Genomic DNA, 23080 nt, shown 5'->3' with positions numbered 1-23080 from the left:
AGAATGGATGCTAACGTGTACAATGGTCAGAATAATTTGCAAAGGAGTCTGGTCCAAACTGATTCAGGTAGAAGGAATGAACTTGAACGGTCATAACCGGTAGCTTCACAGCAGAACAACAATAATAATAATCATAATGAACATGCTAACAACTTTGAGGCTCACCTACAGTATAGTAACTGTCAAGAAACAAACGTACACGGTGGGGAAGTGGGTTCTATTCCCACTATGACTAACTTTTTAAGCAACAATAATTTTTTTAGGAATGAAATGACAAATGGAACTGCACAAGAACATAACCTGAGGGTGAGTACAATTAATTCTTGGCTTAATGACTTTGATCATAAACTCTTCAAATGCCGAAAGTTACAACTAGAAGTCGCATATTTGCAGGAGTGTATTGACAAAAGAATTATCCCTAGGGGTTTGCGCCAGTGGTGCTACCCTGTAGGACTAGTAGAAAACTCTGTATTCCATCAAGAACTTTTGGCATTGTTTGATAAACAAGGCAGTGAATTTCTACAATCGTTGATTAAGTTTTATAATTTGGAAATTAACAATTTAAAGAGTGAACTGGAAATACTTGAACATTCTATTAATGCTGATTATGAATTTCCGAGGTATAAGTATGAATATGCTAGAATATTTTCCAGTATAGAGGCTACTTTGACAAAATTGTTGATTACAAAAAAGAAAAAGATTAATAGAGACTTATTTGAATACGCCAATAATAAAGCTTATCCACGGCCGCCTAAAACTTCACAAAATATAGCCAGTCCGCAAGGAATTTCCGATTCCTATGAAGAAGCCGATGCTGAAGGAACAAATAGTCTAGTAGACAATGGAGGCATAACTGAAACCGTAGAGGTGCAACCTCTGCTCCGTAGTGAAAGAATAAATAATAATAATAACACTGCCCATAATAGTAGAACAATGCAACAACAAGGGGTCATTAATAATGATCGAAACACCACAAACAATCCCCAGGATATTCAAAGGGGTCGCAATGGGCATTACAACAATTCCAACATGAACAGGAACCAAGGACAGAGGAGGAACCGTCGGAACCAATGAAGGAGATGACAAAAAATTTACAGCAAGAAGCACAGATACTTTTAAGCTCAAAAGGTGACTTCAAGATATTTAATTACACAGTCCTAACCATCGAACAGGAAATGGTTGATTTTTTTCCAAAGGATTATCCTTTGTTCCAGATAAAAGGACTGATGTTGTGAAAATAACAATGGACTTAAAACCTTTTGTACGTAAGTTGAATCTCACTTCACTTATGGGTACAAACTCTTCACTAACTAATACTATACGGGTTTCTAGTGTTTTCAACCCTCCATTACATGCAACCTTAAGCATATTTGAAAAAATATGCGAAATGGATCTAAGACGGATGTCCAAGGAATCGCAAAATTGCATAAATAACAAAGTTAATATCATTAAAAGCGAAATTGAATTTCTGGACCTACTAAATGTATGTAATATTAGGGTTATGAAACCAGATAAAGGTGGGGGGGCTTGTATTCATGGATCAGAGTGAGTACAACATGAGTATGAATAAGTATTTGTCCATGAACGCATATACAGAAGTGAGTATCAATGAAGTCAATGGGGCTTACAAGAAAATTAGAGGTATTTTGGATGAACTATTCCATGAAGGAATAATAGACAATGATATATATCAGTTTTTATCTGTGTCAGCTCCTAAGATTCCTGCTCTCTTTGGTTCCCCTAAGATACACAAAGGCTATATTGATCCCTCGTTTAGACCTATTGTAGATGGTAGAGGGTCAATAACATATGCCTGAGCTAAATTTATTGACAACATATTAAGGCCCCTTATACAACAAAAGTCCCAAATCTGTAGAGACTCGTGGAGTTTCTTGGAAAACATCAATAAGTTAGATTACGATGACAGTAATATTTTCCTTACAATTGATGTGAGGGACTTATATACTGTCATCCCACAAGATTTGGGATTAGAATGGACTAGGGAATTCATGACCCTTAGGAAAGTAGATGAAAAAAAACATTTACCTTGTAGAAGTATTATTAGAGATTGTGCTGTCAAATAATTTTATGACCTTTGATGGGCAATTGTATCTTCAGAACACTGGAGTAGCAATGGGGTCACCTTGCGGTAGAAGTTTTGCAAACTGCATTATGGCATACTGGGAAAAATCATTGTTATTTAAAAACAGTTTATTTCAAGAAAATGTTAAATGGTACACTAGATACCAAGATGATATGTTCCTGATTTGGAAAGGAGAAAAATACCTTATTGAGCCTTTTATAGTAAATATTACCAAGATGACCAACTTTTTAGAATTTACCTACAGTTCAGAGTTGAATAACATAAACTATCTTGATAAAAACATAGCCAAGGATAGAATTAACCATAGATTTAGCAGCACAATTTATAGAAAACCAACACATTCAAATGCTTTTCTGCATTTTACCAGCAGTCACCCTTACCATAAAAAAAAAGCTGTGGTAAAAGGACAGATAGTAAGGGCAGCAAGAATGGTATCTGATGAACTAGATTATATTAATGAATGTGAAGACCTAAGAACAATGTTTATTAAAAGGGGCTATCTAGAAGGACTTGTGGATGATATTATTTATGAGGTTAGCACAAAAAGAACTATAGGGCATTTCAAACTATTGTTACAAAATTATTATGTCCATGGCTCTGAGACTATATTTGATCAATCAAATATGTCTACACACAATGTAGGTCATGATTTAAGGCTCAACTTTCTATGTACATACTCCCTGGATTATATAAGAATAAGGGAGATTTTAAACAAAAATTGGTCTATTATCACAGAGGACAATGGTTTAAATAAAGTCTTGGGAAATAGGCCTAGAATAACATATAGAAGAGGCCAAAACCTAAAATCATTGCTAGAGAGGAAAACCAAACACAGTAAGATCTCCGGAATGTACAAATGTGGATCATGTCAACAATGTAAATATATAAAAATAGGTAACAAAGTGTCTATAAGGGAAACAACTTATTACATTAATGGTAGATTCAATTGTGAAACAAAAGGGGTGGTATATGCAGCATGTTGTGAATTTTTTTCATCATATTATATAGGTAAAATGGAAAGAAAAATAAAGCAGAGAATTTATGAACATCAATATTGCATCAATAAAAGGGATACAACAAATGCCCTAGCTAAACATATTGTGGACTATCCAAATCACAGATTTCAATTTTTAATACTCCAACAACAGCAATGTGATATAAGAGGGGGTCCATGGCAATTAAAGCTTAAAGTAAACGAAATAATGTGGCAGATTAGGACAACAGCCCATATTCTACCAGGGCTGAATGAATATGTGTCAATTAAAAGCATATTGAAATTAATAGCGTTACATCGGTAAAAGCAGGGTTTTTAAACCTGGGTCAGGTTTAAAAGTTTATAGTCATATTCAATATAGTAGTATGGGTTATAATAACCAATTGCGAAATTAAAATATTGCATATGGGTTAATGAACCTTTTGTACTCACATTTTGTGAAATCAGCGAGCTTAGGTATAAAGTAGTTTCCGTATGATAATAGATAGTTTAAACAAGGTTTTTAAAGGTTAGGCACTATAAGTACAAATTGAAATTTAATATACAGGGTAATGCATACATGGTGTTTATAGTTGATTTTTAACATAACCGAGTCATTTCTTAGACTGGATGTAATTTAATGTGCCTTGTCAGTATAGGTTTTATATGATGGTTAATATATATATAAATACAGAATAGCCCAATACAAATAAGTGATAAGGCATGTTTAGAGGAAGTAAAATAATAGTATTAGTATTAACATAAGCTAGTAGTGTTTAAGACTGACATCCAAATTCATATTTAAGTAAGTTGTTCTGTTTTAGAATAAGTTTGATTAATTAATTGCACCATATGGGTTCTATGATATGTAATACGTGTTTTTTATTCATTTTTAGGTCTGAAATATTTTCTGTAAATTTTGCATTGAAGTAGTATATGTATGTATTTTGTTAAGGGTTTGTTTAAAGGTTAGTGCTCCCTTAATAAAAGTAATTATATAATTGAATAATTGAATAGGGAGCACTTTAGTATAAAGGGGTTGTGTTGGTAATGTGTTTTGTCTGAAGAAGGGGAGGTATTGACCTCGCCGAAAGTCCTTATTAAATCCGTGTTTTCTATACATCCTGCTTGAATTAATTTCAGTTTTATCTCTTGCTTTTTGGTTTTTCAAGGCATGGAAAATGTTAGTCTGTAACTGTCACCAACAAGTAGACAATTGTAAGAAGGTTGTTAGGATCAAAAACAATCAAATAAATCTTCCTTGTTGGAAGGATATTCCCTTAAAAATGCTGATTTTTTAAAGGAGGAAATACAATATGCCAGCTACAAAAAGGATACTGCAATTGGTAAGTAGAAGCCTGACAAAATCCTTCCAGCAGGTTAATGCAAGCTTTGAAAACGTGCTCAGTTAACCACCAATAACATGATGTTTTTCTGATATGTAAATATACACAGGACACCTAATAGCAAAGATCCTATAGTTCATGAGGGACAGGTTGTAAAGAAAGGAGTAATATTGGCAAATATCTTGATGTATACTTTCCTAAAATTAGCAATAACAGAATTTGTCATTAGATAGTGAAAAGGCTAAACAGTTAGTGCTTTGAGGGCACTTGTCTCCACTTCCTTTTTTTGGGGGGGGGTAAATTTTCTTCTTCCATCTGCATCATCCTGTAGCCCTCTACACAGTGCCCCATATCGATCACTGGATCTAGCACACAACTCATAACCCTTGGACTTTGTCTGATATGAGTTATTGCAGATCTTAAGGGCATCCTATGGGTTTGGATGTCTACATCTGCTTGAGGGTTCCCTTATGACCTACCCTTTCCCCCCCCCCCTTTCAGTCTTCATTGCAGCATCTGAGGAGTGGGTGTGCAGTTTGGATTTGCAGCATATTGTCCCACCTCTAGAACGGCTCAACCATGCCTACTACCCTATCAATCTTCGGCCCAAACCTGAATGAGGCAAGCCCTGCCTCCACAAAAGATCATCACAGGAGATGCCCACAGAACTGCCCTCTCACCAGGGATGGTAATGCTAGCCTTTCTTCTGTACTCCTCCATCAGCCACTCAAGCCACTAATCAGTTGTGGATTAGCTAGGCTGTAGTCAGGGCTTTATCCTTCTATGCCACCAGACTGGTTATTACCTCTCTTTACTTCTGATTAAGTGCACAAATCATTAAGTAGAAGAAAATGTGATTGCAACTCTTGACCTGAAAATATAACAGGCTGTTCTTGAACAGAGTTCTTGAGCCACTTACTGGACAGTATTACCAACTCGTTCGATATGTTATTAACATCAAGTGTGGTCTCTTCAAGTTGGAGGGTTACTACTGTGTTGCCCATCCATAAAGAGTGTACTGCTGACAGGACTGAGAACTATGCACTAATTAGCTTAACTTCGATTATTGTAAAGTGTTTTTGAGAGGTGCCTCTTGGCTATTATGCATGGACAATATTTAGGACCTTTAAATAATTTGTATAAACACGGAGTCACTAAAAACAGATCCACTTTTACCATCTTACTGGAATTCTATAATTCTGTCAGTCTAGCCTGAGATGCAGGGGATAGAATAGCAGTTATTTACACAGACTTGTCAAAGGCTTTTGACGCTATTCCAAACCATGTCATTACTGATTCAATGAAGCAGCTTTCTAGTCACCAGTATATAACTTGAGTACGTTTGTAACTGGCTGCAAGACTGGCATACCTCTCAGCTGTCCAGATTTTTTCAGAATGTCCAGATTTTTGGACTGTTTCTCATACAATGTGTGGTTTTCTGCAAATTATTGAGGTCTGAAGTCCCTAACTAATGACAAACATCTGAATTTCAGAATTCTTACCCTTTGGAAAATACTTGCCAATACAAAAACTATTATTCTAGCAACTAAGTTTATAAAAACAACATTTAAAATTTGTCCTAATTTATGGGCCTTGGTCTCCCCATTATTTTTACCTTTGTCTAGATTTCTTGCATTTAGAGGGTGAGAGGTATGAAGACTGGCATACCTCTCAACCTCTTAGCACATGAAATCTGGACAAAGCCTAAAATAATGGAGAGATAAAAGCCCAAAAATAGGCACATATTTTAAATATTACTCTTATAAACTTAGATCAGTGTTAGAATATCAGGATTTATATTAGCATGCATTTTTCTGAAGGATATGAAGTCTGAAACTCAAATTATGCCATTATTTAGTGGCATAATTTCTCAGTGATTTGCCAGAAAGCCTTACATTTTGTGAGGAACAGGAATTTTCTTAACACAGCACATACCTGGTTGAATAATTATGACTTGCATATTAATCAGGAAAAATCTAGAGTGCTATGTTTTGGTAAAACTTCACCCAGGATTAATATAAGCTTGGGTAATTACAGTGTAAAAGAACTGAACAATAGAAGGATTCAGGCATCAAAACATGCAACATTTTTAAGTTTAAAATCAATGCCCATTCAATCAAAGGCAAAGCCCTGGGAATTGTGAGATTAATATTTAAAAACTTTACAAGGGACAGTATATTTTTTGCAAGATTATTTGTCTCATATGAAAGGCCATTAATAGGCCATGTTCTGTCTATGCACTAGGTATGACATACTGTCACTGGAATCTGTTCATAGAATTACACCAAGAGAATTTTATCAGACATGAATGTTTCTCATAATGTTAGATAAGAGTTGCTAGGCCTTATTTTCAATGTAGTTACAGACAGTTATGGGGCAAGCTATGTCTCACATTTATGGCTTTTCACGATGAAGAACTTTGTGGTTTTAATTCATATCGAACTACTTCAAAACGGATTTTCCTTCAGAAGTGGTGGGTTTAGATTTAGAATTGAAAATGTAATACTATCTGCAAAATAAATTATCTTTATATAAAGCAATGTAATATATTATCTCTTTGTTTAAAAGATCTTGGGATACATGGATGAGTCAAGTGCTTTATTTTATGAATCATGAGTTTGCGTTCCAATTGGCATTGTGGTCCGTATGCAGCGCTATAAACTATGAAACATTCTACACAATTTTCTTTTTGTACTACACCTTGGATTTTCTCTTTGGTACTTTAATGAAGTGTTTGTGTGTCTTTGTGTGTGCATGTGGAGAGGGTGACAGAATTGTCTTATTAGGTAATTAGTTTACTCCTACCACCTCAAAGAGACACATATGTATGTATCAGTGTAGAATGTACACACATACCCAAAGACACTTACTGCCTAAGTGACACTTAGTAATTGTCAGAACCAGGACACTAGAACAGAAAGTCTTGCATCAAGAACTCAGATTTGGTTGCTATGCTAATGGTCACACAGTCAAAACTTATGAATCAGTGATACTTTGTCATTGTAGCAAACAATATATATATTGTGACTTTACTAAACCACAAGGACACCCTTAAAGACATAAAACAACATTTCAAAGTATATGATTATTGTTGAAATCATGTTTATATCACTTATATGTAATGTGCTGAACAATGCTACTGTACGGAAACTGAGATGACCGGAAGGAAGAAAGCATGCCAATGCAATTACAGTCACTTAATTAACTAATCATAATTGTTCTAATGGCTCTAAACTTAACTTATTATTTCATATCTTCCACTGTGTTTGCATTTCTGCATCTTCTGAGGATGAGGGTCATGGTGACATTAGACCAAAAGAAGCACAAACTTCTCGTTCCAGTCCTGCAAATTCCAGTTCACTGAGTATTACCCATTTCTACTACTTTAGGTAAAACGTGGATGTATCACCTGGCTTTATGCCACGGAAGAATGGAGTCCTTACTGTGATCCAATTGCCCAGGATTTGAGTAGAGGCTCTAACATTGGTGGAGCCAGGCAGGGAGAGAGAACAATGAATGGGCATGTCCCACTCGACCATCCTGGGGGGAAGGGAAGGATACAAACACTCATAAGCATGTGAAGAGGTGTGATTTCTCAGGTGGGGACTGGGAAAACCACTTCTAATGCTTGAGGGGAAGGGGCAGGGCTGCTTGCTGGCAGCATCCCTTGCAGAAGTGAGGGATGACAATTGTGGATAGTCTTTTGTAAATCTCTCTTCAACTCCACAAGCTGCATAATCACAGGAGAAAGTAGGACTAAAGTTAAAACCCTTTAACCACCACCTAATGGCTGTCTAATTGATGGCCTCTCCTGGTCATAAGGAAGGAATGGAGTGATTGGCTGGGAAGGGGCTGATGGTCAACAGTAAGCAGGGCGAAGGTAGATCCTCTCTTCCAATGGCTCTAGATACAGTGCAAACACGTGTGGAGATAATGGGCATCCCTACCTGGTCCACTTTGCCACCAAAAATGAGGCTGAAAGATGCTCATCTGTTTTAATCCTGGCTAATGATCCAATATAAACTGACTGAATAAGATGAATGACTTTCTCTGGCAAGCCAAACTTACCCCGAACCAGAAAGATGTAGTACCACTTCAGCCATTCAAACAACTCATGGGCATCAGGAGGAAAACATCAGTCACGGCCTGCTACAGTTTACAAATTCCTCAAGTAGTACAGGTTTGAGTGAGTTACTAAATGTTTCACAGCCAGCTACAAAGCTTCTTTGATTAGGTGGACCAAATTAGGCAAAATGGATTTGAAAGGAAATCAAACTAGGAATAGATATTCACCTATTGGAAATAGGATATACTGGATCTTTCTTCTTAAGAATCACAGGTAGTACACCTCTCCAACTCATTGGAATGCACCTGGCAAGTAATTTTATAGACATAATAAACAATGTAAGAGCATCTCCTCTTATTTCATAGAAATTCAACAGGAGTTTATTGGCTTATGTGATATCCCCTAGGGTTACTACTAAAAGACCTCCTTAACCCATCCCATATAAAACATTTCAATAGAAGTTCTTGCAGACTACTAGATAACCTTGCCAACTGCAGGCCTATAGAAAAAATTATTAACTTCTTACACAAAGGTGACAAAAAAACCTGAATCATATAAATAGTGATAACATTTCCTGAAGGTTTCCAAAATTGCTGATGAGATAGTACAAAACTCTGTGCCAACATTGCTTTTCAATTTCAGAACATATGCTCTTCCTTCATCTGCCAAAGTCTCACAGCTAGCACTTTTTGAGCATTTGGAATACTTTCAACATATGTGACATGGAGACCTTTTTTCCTTAATGTCAGTCTATCTAATATGACCCACATTTCACCCTTGGCTTTCCTAATATTTATTCTTAACTATTCTGCCCACCCACCTCAAGAGCTTGGTGGTGTTGCAACCAGCTCATCCATACTTACAAAACCTCCTTATTCTACACCCATATCAGCTTAATTTACTGCTTAATCAACTCCCTAAGACTCCTCATCCAAGCATCCTAATTTTTGTGTTCCATCCTTTGAGTGTTACTTAAGACTTTGTCCCAACCTTTCCAAAGCTCCTTCACCCAGTCTTGAAATTTACATATTTTACAATAAACTACATTAAACTTTTACATTCTAATTTCTCTAATAGTGTTTACTTTCAGGATCTGTCATTTGGGTTTCATCTTTGCTCGATACATAGAACCTGAATCCTGAAAGGTACAACACTTTTGACTATGCCCTGCTTGCATAAATGAATCAAAGGTTAGTTTTCATTTACCATGCACTCTGCTGCTTTGAGAATTTTCTGTAAGAGTTCTCAGACCACACTGTTGTCTTCACGCATGAGTATTCAAGATGGTTAATCTTGAGTGATTTTAATTCCTCGGCTGATGTTTCCACTGCTGCCATATACAAGGATATTCTTTGGACTTCCATTTGGGTATTGTTGTCATGGAAATGGTGATGGAACCACTTTTGTGATCCAAATATCAATTGTTCTACTTCAAACCTGGGCTCTTATCAGTTCATTCGCACACTACTGTGTTGTTTCTTTATAAGGACTTGCATATCTCATGTAGCACCATTACTCTTTTGACAGAGCAGCTGACAGAAGTGTTAATGATCTGGATTTGCTGGTTGTTCTTTTAACTTTGTGGTATCTGTACCTGTATTTGAATTTCCAGATTTAGTCACCCTTTTTAATTTCTCCAAGTCTTTTGGGTTTCTAATACCATGACGGGAATGGACCCCATCCCTAGGTCAAAGTACAATTAAAGTTCATGAAATTAGTATTCTTTCACTCTTTGATGTTAGCCAAAAGTACTCTTCATAGCACCCACAATGTGCCCAGTAATGACTCCTTCTGCAATTCGTACGGTGTTACATGAATTGGTAACATATCTAAATAAGATTGTAAATTCTTTTTTACAAGACCAGTTGCACCTACTACTATTGGAACTGTCTGGGTATCTTTATTCCACATGGTTCTCATTTCTGCCTGCAGATCGAGGTATTTTATGACTTGTGTCTCTCTGTACGCAAGACACTGTAGTCACTAGGTGTGATGATTTCAATGATCAATGCTACTTTTGTCTTCTTTTCTTGGACCACTATATTCAGTTTTCTAGCATCTATCTTTTGGACTGTTGGTATTGGGTAATCCCATGTGATGTAAACTTTATAATTTTCTATTATTCTCTGTGCCTCATGTTTCCAGTGTTTTTCAGCCACTTTGATACCATAATGTTTGCACAATCTCCAGTGAAACAATCTCGCTACATTACTATGCATTTCAGTATACAGTCCCTCTGCCATTAGAGAGTCACAACCAGCAATAAGGTGTGTGACTGTTTCCAATGTGGTTCCACAAAACCTACATATGTCTGTTTCTCCCACATGTTCAATGGACTTAGTAAACCAGCGTGTAAATAGTCCACTATCTTGGGCTGCCAATATTAACCTTTCATTTCATGATGTAAATTCACCTCTCCTTAACCATTCCTGTGTTCGTTCTTGATCAACATGAGGCTCTTCCAGAAGTTTTCTATACTTGCAACTATATTTATGTTGAAAAAAATGAAAAGACCAATGGTTAGACCACAGCTGAAGATAAAAATGGAATAATCCACGTCAGGAAATAAAACACTTACAGCTTCACAGTAGTGCCCTTTATAAAACCAAAAGTTGTAACTGAGATGTAGTAGTCAAGGTAGGAAACGGTTCACTTGCAGTTTCACACCACTTTATTAAACAAAAGTAAGCGTTATCGCGATCTAAGTCAGCTGATCGCTTCTTCAGACTTAATGTTTTAGTGGTCTGGATTTTAAAAAAGGTTTCAAGGAAACAACATTTTTTTTAAATCCAGACCACTAAAACATTAAGTAATATGGATTATTACATAAAATGTGTCTGTTATATGTATATTTTATTTCATCTTATGCAGAATATAAGGCAAATTAATGTACTGATGTATGCAATTTTAATTAGTCTATGTCATAGTTCTATATGTGTTTTCATTGGTTGAACCATATTTTAAATACCAATGTTTTAACTGTTTTTATGAGTCTGAAGAAGCGATCAGCTGACTTAGATCACGAAAGCGCTTACTCTTGTTTAATAAAGTGGTGTGAAACTGCAAGTGAACCGTTTCCTACCTTGACTACTACATCTCAGTTACAACTTTTGGTTTTATAAAGGGCACTACTGTGAAGTTGCAAGTGATTTATTTCCTGACGTGGATTATTCCATTTTTATCTTCAGCTGTGGTCTAACCATTGGTCTTTTCATTTTTTTTTATTTCCATTCTTGCTTGATGTCGATATGCTTCTACTAAATTAAGCAGAGATGTCATCTTAGAATTATTCTCCTCATGTTTCAAAACTTTCACCACATTTGGATCTTGTGAAATCAGTAGATATGTGTGGAGTCCTACAATTGCAGATCTATATATGTAATTAATTTCAAGGAGGCCCATCCCTCCTTCGGAATGGGGAATATATAATCATGGTATACACTGATTTTTATAAATCATTTGGTGAGCATGAAGCATCCTTCTTGTTTTAATATCCAATCTATCCAACACTTTTTGGGGCCAGTCAATCACTCCAAAACTATAAATTAGGGCAGGAAGAACAAACTGATTTATAGCTTGGATCTTATTTCTAGGTGTCAATGCTGTTTTCAGGATTAATTTAAGTCTTCTGAAGTACTCCTTACTGAGTTTTATTCACATTTGTTCATGTTTTATTGCTGATCCTTCATCAATTCCAAAATATTTATACATCCCCTCTTGCTCACATTCTTGTCCCAAACTGATGTTTTCCTGGTGCTGCAATTTTCCTTTATTAAAGGTTGCTTTTGCACATTTATCAAGACCAAATGATATTCCAATATCATCTGAAAATGTTTTGACAACCTGCAGCTGTGCTTTCAGTTCCTCATCTATTGAGCTATACAATTTTAAATCATCGACAAAGAGAAGATGAAAAGTCATTAGACTTTGTTGTTTTCTAGAAGACAAATTATAGCCATGACCTAAGCTGTTAAGTAAACACCTTAATGGATTAATGGCAAGGCAAAATAGCAACGGTGACAGTGAGTCACCCTGGAATATCCCCCTTTGGATTTTTATCTCTGGAATAATAATCTGCCCTTTATCATGGCTTAATTGCAAAGTGGTCTGCCACTGTTTCATGGTTACTGTAATGTAATCAATCAGTATAAGATGTACCTTATACATTTTTAAGCACTCTTTTATCCATGAATGTGGGATACTATCAAATGCTTTTTTATAGTCAATCCATGCCATACTTAGATTCTTCCCTTTCTTACAGTTCTCCACTATAACTTTATTTAACAACAAATGATCCTTTGTTCCATATGACTTTATTTTATTGCCCTTTGGTTCTACTGCCATAATTGAGTTTTCTTCTAAATGACTATAAACTCTGCCGGTGTCAATCCCTATATATAGTTTATATGTCGTCGGAAGACAAGTTATTGGTCTATAATTTTTAGGGTAGCTTGCAGGTTCACTCTTAAGTAAAAGCATTGTTTTTCCTGTTGTTAACCAGTGCGGTGTCTGTTCAGGGTGTTCATATAAATAGTTATTACTCATGGCTAGATCCTCGTGTAAAGAAGTTAATACTTTAAGCCAAAAGTTAGGTACTGCATCTAGGCCTGGGGTTTTCCAATTAGAGGCTTTTGTCAACTTTGTTTCAATCTCTCTGGCTGTTATTTCATCCCATTTTATATCCTGTACCTTTAAACTTCTTATTGTTTCTTTTACTTCTTCTATCCATTTAGCATCTTTGTTATGTTCCACAGGATCTTCATAGATACTTCTCCAAAATGTATCTACTTCTTCTTTTTTCGGCGGTCTAGCAATTCCTTTTACCTTATTTCCCAATTCTCTATAAAACTTTTTTGGGTCATCAGTAAATTGCTTATTTTGTGCCTTTCCCTTATATTTATCTTCGTATCTTCTGAGTCTTTTCACCTGTTTTGAAATTTTCAGTTTGCTATCTCCAATAGTGCATAATAGATCCTGGTCTGGTCTAATACTGCGCACTGCTTTTATCACATCTATCTTTCTTAATATTTTTGTTGAGCAGTTCCCTCTTCTATAATCTTCTAACAATGACACTTCTTGTCTTAGCTGCTTTATAGTTTTCTCTATTCGATATTTCCATGATGGTATTCACTTTCGCCCCCCTTTTCCCTTGCTACCCTATGTTCCTGTGGTAAAATTTTATCAGTTATTAATTTAGCTGCACGGTAATATATTCTGTTTACTTCTGTTATATCGCATGGATCTCTATGGATAGTCCTAATTAATGTGTTCATTTGTTTTATCAAGCTTCTGACTTTTGGGGTTTTATTAACCTTCTGCAGACCATTTCTCTCGTTGATCTTGATATATCTCTCTTTGTCTATTCAAGCAACTCTTCTCTTAACTCCTTTTCTTCCATACCGAGGGCACATCCCTTGTTTTCCATTTCCTGCGGGTATACTATAGAAAGTTCTATAACATCCTCTTGTGGCACATTCTCTTCAATTTCATCCTGTGTCATCTGTTGTTTTGTCATATGGAAACTCACTGGCCTATTACTCCTCAACATTGACTGCATCAGAGTTTCCACAGTTTCCCGTTCTGTTCCTTCCTGTCTAGCTTCAAGTGAACTTTTATACTGGTTTCCTGTGGAAGGCTTCAAAATATCTTCATATGGCACCTGACCTGTTGCTTCCTGTTCCATTGGTTTCCCTTTAATTTGGATATCTATTGCTCTATCCTGTTGTGGGGCTTTCTGCATTTGATTTTCTACACTGAATCCTTCTCTTTGCAGCTGTTCCATTACCTCAATTTCTATTTCTTTGACTTCTCCATTACTAATCTCTTTTTCTACTTTTCCTCTTAGTCTTCTTATTTTTTGTATTGTAAAATTTTCCATATCCGGATTCCTTTGCCTATATTTTTCTTCAAATATCTTTGGTGCTGCTCTTTTTGTATTAGTTAGTTTTGCTTTCTCCTTTGCATAAATATTACACCATATTAAATCTCTTTTCCTTTCCCCTGTCCATATTTCTTCTTCACATGTCTCCTGATCTTCTTGCTTTTCCTTATTCTGGGGACTCACGCCATCATGCTGTGATGTAATCTGTTTTAGACCTTCTACATTAAATCCTTCACTTCACAGGCACTCCATAAATTCAACTTCTATTTCTTTAGCTTCTACTTTACTAATCGTATTTTCTATATTAAATCTTTCTGCTTTTAGTCTTTTTTTATTGTGAAATTTTCCATATCTGGATGCCTTTGCCTGTATTTTGCTTCGAATATCTTTAAAACTGCCTTCTATATATTAATTAACTCGGCTTTCTCCTTTGCATAAATATTGCAACATATCAAATCTCTCTTTCTTTCCCATGTCCATATTTCTTTTTTATATTTTTCAAATATCTCTAGGTTTTGTTGTTTATATTTTCTCACTTCCTCAGAGGCTTCTTTTTCCAAAGAGATCAAAGTTTCTTGATCTATATACGGTTTTTCAAAAATCTGTTGTACTAATGAAAAAAAAAATATTTGAAGCTTGTGACAGTTTTTCCTGTGGAAGTATTTTTCTTTCCTCTAATTTCTCTCTTAATTGTTTTGTGTATCTTGTGTCTGGAAATTCTGGGCTTTTTACATAATAGTAACAATACATAATTTCTTTCTTATCCCCAATAGTCCACTCTGTCGTCTTTATGGCTCTTCTTTGGCCAATCAGTTTTTGTTGTTTTTGCGGACTACTACTTCCTTCTACAACAGGGGAGCCATCCTCCCCCTGAGCCTGGCCTGGCCCCATTGTAGGATTGTTTCTGTATTTGGAGGATTCTACGGTGTCATTTTTTCCAGTCCTAGCACCAGTGCGCCTGTCGGGATTGGGCACTTTTTTATCCTGGGTCTTGTGCACCTAGCTATCTTTTTTATTTATGATTTACTTCTGTCCATGATAAATGCTATATATAAATACAGTCTATATATCAGTGCCACCTTGGTGAGATTTTGTGAAAAAACAGGGTCCACCTCGCGAAGGTACTCACCAAGACTTGAGGATGAATTCAATTTCAGCACTACTATGCTCCCTTGCTTGCTGACTTTTCAAATGTCCATCAGGACCCCAGTGCATATCTGCCAATGATCTTTCAGTCTCCATTTTCCTACAGTGTGTCTCTGAGCAAGTAACTTAACCAGACAGTACTACTAGGCTCAGTCTACCAATGTTCTACCCAGGTAAACAAATGCAAACAAATAAGCAACAAAAAAAAATGTGGAACTAACATAATCTCTGGTGCCTTGCAAGTCAGACTACAGTTGTGCAAGCTTTAGTAAAAGTTAAAACATAAACAAAGGATATTTAGATGGTTATTTATCAGCATGCCAAACAGAGATATGCCATAGTCAGGTGAAATATTTTGCTGAATCACACATTTCAGCTATGTTCTTCTAAGTGGTGAGCAGGTTGTGTAGTCCAGCCTCCTTGCCATTCACAGGGTGTTTTATAATTCCAATTGTCAGGATGTTGCATTTTATTTTAGTGATAAGGTTGTCAAACTCAACTAGTTATTTCCCCAGTATACATCTGTGAGATACTGCAGTTATTTTTATGTCAGGAAGTCTGACATTTGCTGGGTAAAGTTTAATTATGTTAGCTATGGTGAGGTTATGGATCTGGTTTCATCTGCATGTTATATCAACTGCAGGCATTGTTCAGTTTTTCATAGTTACATACTTTTCCTACCGCAGCTCACAGAAATGCAAAGAAACCTAGACATAAACATTTAAGAATGACATCATTTATTTTTATTTATTTAACATTTGCTAACTGGGAAAGTCCAACTTGGAACAAAGCCGATTTTCAGCAAAGGCCCTGGGAGAAATGCTCCAGACATGTGTCTTTGTAATGTGGGAGGAAACTGGAGCACCTAGAGAATACCCACATGAATGCAGGGAAGGCATGCAGACTCCGCACAGAAGGTACCCCAGCCAAGAATGGAACCAGAGAATCTCTTGCTGTGAGGTGACAACACTGCCACTGCACCATCCTACTGCAGTACTGTGTGTCATTTTGAATGTAGAACTTACCATTATGAAGAGAATTGTATGTATAAAAATGAAGTAGCTAGACCCATTCATATGCAGGCATTGCCAGGCAGCAGCCAGTTGGACACAAAAAACAGTACAGCAGTAAAATTGGCAATACTGTCTGGGAAACATGGCTGGAAGTGTCCTAGAAAAGTTATGATACACATTAACTTCCAAAGTAAGCCAATGGATAAATGCCCATATCAACATACAAAAGAAGTCAGTGGATAAAGTTTACGTAATGACATGGCCCACTTAAACATGTACTTTGCTTTCATACATCTGCTTACCATTCAAAGACATCTTCATTCTACATATAGCACAGAGAGTTTTCAAAATCAAATTATTGTTGGTTTAGCAATTAACTAACCACTCACTTGGGCTATTCTGTAGTATTTCATCCTTTTCAGTGGTAATCATCCTCACAGCTGACTTTGGTTTCCTCTCATTCAACTTTTAGTGATGGAGCTTGTGTTCCTTTTTTCTTCTATTCCCATTACACAACATCCAAATCTCATGTCCACAGCACATTTCCAGTCCCATACTAAGGTATAGGCTAAACACCTCAACTTATTTTTCCAAACAGGATCATAGGATCATAGGAGGTTACTAGGCTATTGACCCAGTGGTCATTTCAAGCCTAGCCATTTCATCCCAATGTAATACCAATGATTCTCTAGTCAATAAAAAAGAGTGGCCTATTCCCATACCAGGAGTCGAATCTGGGCTGCCTGGGTGAAAACCAGGATACTAACTGCCAGACCATATGGGAGTGGTCAAACAGCTCATACATTTGTGAATTCATACCTCTCACACTTGATTTATCATCCTGTTCTGGAACTTTACAACCTCTTAATATTTGTTTGAAAACTGTAACTAGCAACGGCCCATAGAACTGAACAATATAGTGCAGATCTGTCATATTAGTGTGTTATGGCATTTGGGTATCTGAATCCCAACACCTGAATCTGCTACAAAACAGTAGTGTGTTATGGCATTTGGGCACCTGAATCCCAACACTTGAACCGCTGCATCATATTAGTATGTTATGGCATTTGGGCATCTGAATCCCAACACCTTGAATCTGCTATGTCATATTAGTGTGTTATGGCATTTGGGCATCTGAATACTAGCACCTAAATCTGCTACGTCATATTAGTGTGTTATGGCATATGGGCATCTGAATCCCAACATCTGACTCTCCTGACTCTACTTTATCTATCTGATCAGTTTAGCTATGATTTTGCAGTTCTCACAAAGACTAAACCAATGAATGACTGTGGCTTCCAACTCTTTTGTTTTCAATAGAAACACCAGCAGGGTTTCATCAGGTTTATATACCCATTTTGTTTTGTTATAACCAAAATTCATAATCCTGATTTTTTTGAGTGGACCAAATTTACTTCTTATCTGTTCATCCCCAAAGTCTGCACACTTTTCCTGCTAGTGTGACCTACATCTAAAATATGATGGTCAAGATATGTGATATAATGATCTGGTGCATTATTAAAGACATCATTGTGTCCAATGTCATGTATTAATATGGTGAACTGATTAGATTCATCATTGACAGTTACTTTAGCTGCTACCAACTTGTTTATCTCAAATATGTAACTTTATGCATGATTTCTTTTTTAATCTGTCATTTTCCATAAAGATTTTCTCTTTCTGTGTGTGCATGTGTGTGTGTGTGTGTGTGTGTGTGTGTGTGTGTGTGTGTGTGTGTGTGTGTGTGTGTGTATATATATATAGATATATATATATATGGATCTACCTGACATTGCCGACACCCCAGAATGCCGATAACCATATGGCCAACACCATATGATCGACATTCAGAATGCCGACAATGCGGAACTGGCATTTCACTATAGTGCGGAATGGAAAGATTTCCATTCCTGCACTGTAGTGCAATCTCGGAGTTGGTAAATTAAAGTTACGGGGGGTGTGGGGTGCAGCGCTCCCCTGCTAGCAGTTGAAAGGAAATTTTATTTTCCTTTTACATGGTCTACTTACAATGCCGAGATTTCAGATGTCGGTCATATGGTGTCAGCCATATGGTTGTCGGCATTCTGAAATTTCGGCATTGTGAAGTAGATCCATATATATATATATATATATATATATATATATGTATATATATATATATATATATATATATATATATATATATATATATATATATATATATATATGTGTGTGTGTGTGTGTATGTGTGTGCGTGCGTGCGTGCGCGCGCTCAACTGCATTAATGATAACTGAGATAATCTGTCATTCCTAAATACACATCACTTGCAACCTTACAGCTCCCTTCCAAGCCCCAACAATTCTAATAATGTTTTTAACTAGTTTTCATTCATACCCTTTGCTGTAAGAGGGACCAGACTTATCAGATGACAATTCCCAGAACCCTTGGGAGATACACAGTATCTTGTAAATCCCTTCTAAGTTCCAAGAATTCTGCTATCCTTTTTTTTAAAATGTTTTTCATAACTCTTCCTGTAACAGAGCTCACACTTATCAGACCGCAGTTCCTAGGACTCCTCCCCACTAAGCCCTACAGCAGTGGCAATAATGCAGCCATGTTTCAGTAATTGGGTACAACTTCAGTCTTTGATGCCAAACAGAACAAAACAAGAAATACATCTGATAGCTCTCTTATTACCACTGATGGCACTCATATTAATAAGCATGGTTTTCCCCTAAAACATTTCTTCCACATATAGTCTCCTATTCATGCAATCATTCAAGTTGTTGTCCTGTAGCCATAGTTAGTTATTTCCTCTAGTTCTTTCCAGAATAATACTGTATCATTTTTTTTTTGCAAGCACAAAAAAAGTATGGAATAACCTTTCCTGATTGATTTACTTCTTAACCTTACAGGAAGACTCACGTTTAACTCTACTTTTGAAAATATAGTTCTGAAAAAAAATGTCGAAAGAGTTTTTTTGGTACCACAATATTGACCCAATGGCTTTCTTTCCTACACCCAAATGACCCATTCATTCCTCTATTGGGGCAATAGCCCTCTGGCCTATTTATTCTGTGATAGAGGTGAGAGTCAGGTGTTAGGGAGTGGGCCATATTGCAGATCCTGTGGACTTTCTATCTACCTATTCAGCAACCTGCAAGCTCTGGTATAGCTGCCTTGGGAGGTGAATGCATACTTGCACTCATGTACAACTGTCCCACTACGTGGCACACCACTCGACACATGGTCACACAAGACTCTTTATGTTGGCAGTGACTCACCTGCATTCCTGTAGCAATCTAATTTGCCTTCATTCCAGCAGGATGGGTGACTGAATGAGGGCCACTCACACCCAGCCTCCCCATTCCAGTTTCCCCAGTGCATATTCTGCTAGTCAAACATAAGCTGCCTGGTGTGCAGTCAGGGCTTTATTCCATTATGCTATGGAGATGGGTAAAAAAAGTAGTTAGTCTTCATTTTCCACTGCATTGCTGTGTTTCACAAGAGTTGATTTCCATCATCACTTTCATATCATCAGCAGATTAACTTTTCTTTGTCCTTCTTAGCTGCTATATCTCAGAAATGACATAAATGCATGTCTTCTTCCCTCTCCATTCCTCACTATGAAAAAGAACTGCATTCTTCCTTTTAATATTGATTTATAATTTCCTAATTAATTTCTGAATGACTCCTGCTATTACATCTTAATTTTCATTATAGTCTCAATGCAGATTCCATATCATCCACTTCTCAATGTTGCTACTCTTTTGAATTGGAAAGCTAAGCCTTTATCATTGCATACTCTTGTGACAACCCTAGCTACTCCTTCCCCTAGCTTGTAAAGGGCATCTAAACCTGCACCTTTGCTTGATCAGTGTCACCCTTGGTTCTTACACTTACTTTCTTTCTCTTCCTTACAGGTTTATGCATACACCTCAGTTCTGCCATTATCAAACTAGTTTATATCATGACTTCCTCCACAGTTGAAGTAATCTAGTTTAGCCTCAGCAAATTTTAATATACTATGATAATGATCCAGTTTTTCCTTAAGCATCTTCTAATGTATGCTATATGCTCCTTCTCATTCACCGAACCTCCCCTCACAAAAATTCTAACCATAACATAGTATAATTCACAACACCTAATACCCTCAGATGCAATTATTATCCTTTAACTGCCTCTACTAAATACGTTTCCTTCCTATTTTCATTCACCCCATTTTCTGGTTAATACTCACTTTTTATTTCTTTATTACTTTCTGTACAGTACACTGATGTCAGATTTCTTCTACTGCCTTCTTCCTTGTCTCAGTCTTCAGCCTTTAATTTGGAGTCATCTTATGTATCTTACAATTATCTGCAAGTCCAAAGTTCTTCTTAGCAGGTAACCATTTTAGCCATCATTTAAACTGCTGCATTGTTTCTTCCTTTACATACTTGTAGTGTGATATAGAATTACGTTTGATAGTGATGATGCTTATACATGCACACATAACATAGTGGTGATGCTTATACATGCACACATAACATAGCAGTGATGCTTATATATGCACATGTAACATAGTGGTGATGCTTATACATGAACATGTAATATAGTGGTGATGCTTATACATGCACATGTAACATAGTGTTATACATGCACACAGCATTGTGTTGGTGCTTACACATGCACACGTAACATAGTGGTGATGTTTATACATGCACACATAACATATTGCTATTGCTTATGCATGCACACGTAACATAGTGGTGATGCTTATACATGCACAGGTAACATAGTGATGATGCTTATACATGCAGACATAATATAGTGGTGATGCTTACACATGCACACGTAACATATTGGTGATGCTTATACATGCACACGTAACATAGTAGTGATGATTATACATGAATGCACATGTAACATAGTGGTGATGCTTATACATGCACAGGTAACATAGTGATGATGCTTATACATGCAGACATAATATAGTGGTGATGCTTACACATAGGTTCATAGGTAGGTAGGTTCATAGGTAGGTACTAGGCTATTGGCCCTAGGGCCTATACAAGCCTAGCCAAAAATGTACCCTGGCTTTCGCCACCCAAGAAAATTATTTTCCTGTGCCCCTGTCGAGCAGAGCCACAGAAGTGATCCCTGGGTGAATTTCCCATTTCCCATCCAATCATCAAGATTTTTCTTGAAGAGTGCTAATGAGGAGCTCTGTTTGACATGGTCTGTTCCAGAGTATGGGAAGTCTCTGGGACAGGAATGTATCCCTCCAGCATGTTCTGTTTATTGTGGTAACAAGGTTTAGGTCCCTAGAGCGTGTAGCTTGGAGGGATTGGGATTTCTTTAAGTGGAGCATGTCCAACAGCTCTGGGTTTGACATAGCTTTGTATGTTAGGCAGAGATTGCCTCTGAGTAGATGATATGCGACAGAGTAAAGCTGGAGTTTTTTGAGACGGTCTGCGTAAGGCATCTGTTACATGTAATGTAATGCAGCAAGTAATACATTTAGGTTTTGTGGCCACTGTGTCTGTGCTTTCCTGTATAGCAAATATATAATCATAGTTTGCTTCTGGCCATATTTTTGTAGCATTTTCTCTCACTTGCTGAATAAATCTATAATTAACAGTGACCGACTAATTGGACGTTTCAGAAAATATTACCATTAGTGTGGAGTTCTAAGCATTTGAATTTCTAATTTTGATGTCTTTCAAGTTTTGGACTCCTTCTGAAGATGAATGTTTCGACAAATAGGTAGCTCTTCCTGAACATTGCATTCAGTCCAATTTTAAAAGAAGATGTCTTTTTTCAATTTCCTTTGACTGCCATATTTGAAGAAGCAGACATAGTTGGATGTGCTGTATAGTAAAGAGTGGTGTTTTTTAAACATCTGTATTTGCTTTTGTTTAGTAGGTGAATGGCTGGTAAGCTTGTATTTTGTGAGATCTCCCTTCTTGTTTCCAGAGTATGTGTAGGCTGACATTACTACTGCTTTGGCTTTACCTGTAGGAAGCTGATTAAACAATTAAGACTGTTATGGAAGGCTTACCCTAGGATCACTGAAGTTATTATGTGTCTTATAATTAATGTCTGCCTGCCCATTCTTAACATTATATATTTTGTGTTAACCCATAGGGGCAATGGTTTCTTTTAGCATGTAGCAGGAAATGAGATGCAAATGAATTCCGTGTGTATGCTATAAGTAACCATCACCAAAAATACTTTCTCCTAAAGCATCAGGGCATTTTACATTTGGTACATTTTTTAACACAGGACACATTGCTGAAATCAAGACAATCCTGCTAAAAGAAATTGGTGGTTGCATTAAAAGAAATAAGTATAACTGAGCGGGATGGGTTGCACAAGTAGTCTAATTCTAATTTATGCTACTTTTGACTCATTTTCTGCTGCATGCTATAAGTAACTATCACTCTTTTGACAAGGCTATAGAGCCACCTACTATCTTCAACTTCTTCTCCACAAGTACCTTGTTAAATCATATCTTCCAATATGCAGTACTACATTAGGTTTGGATTGTACCCACACAGTAGTCTAATAATGTTCTTCCCCTTGCTGA

The sequence above is a fragment of the Protopterus annectens genome, chromosome 17.part0 (genome assembly GCF_019279795.1).
Source record: "Protopterus annectens isolate FY-2018-M chromosome 17.part0, PAN1.0, whole genome shotgun sequence".
Classification (NCBI taxonomy): Eukaryota; Metazoa; Chordata; order Ceratodontiformes; family Protopteridae; genus Protopterus; species Protopterus annectens.
This window is presented reverse-complemented; position numbering follows the sequence as displayed.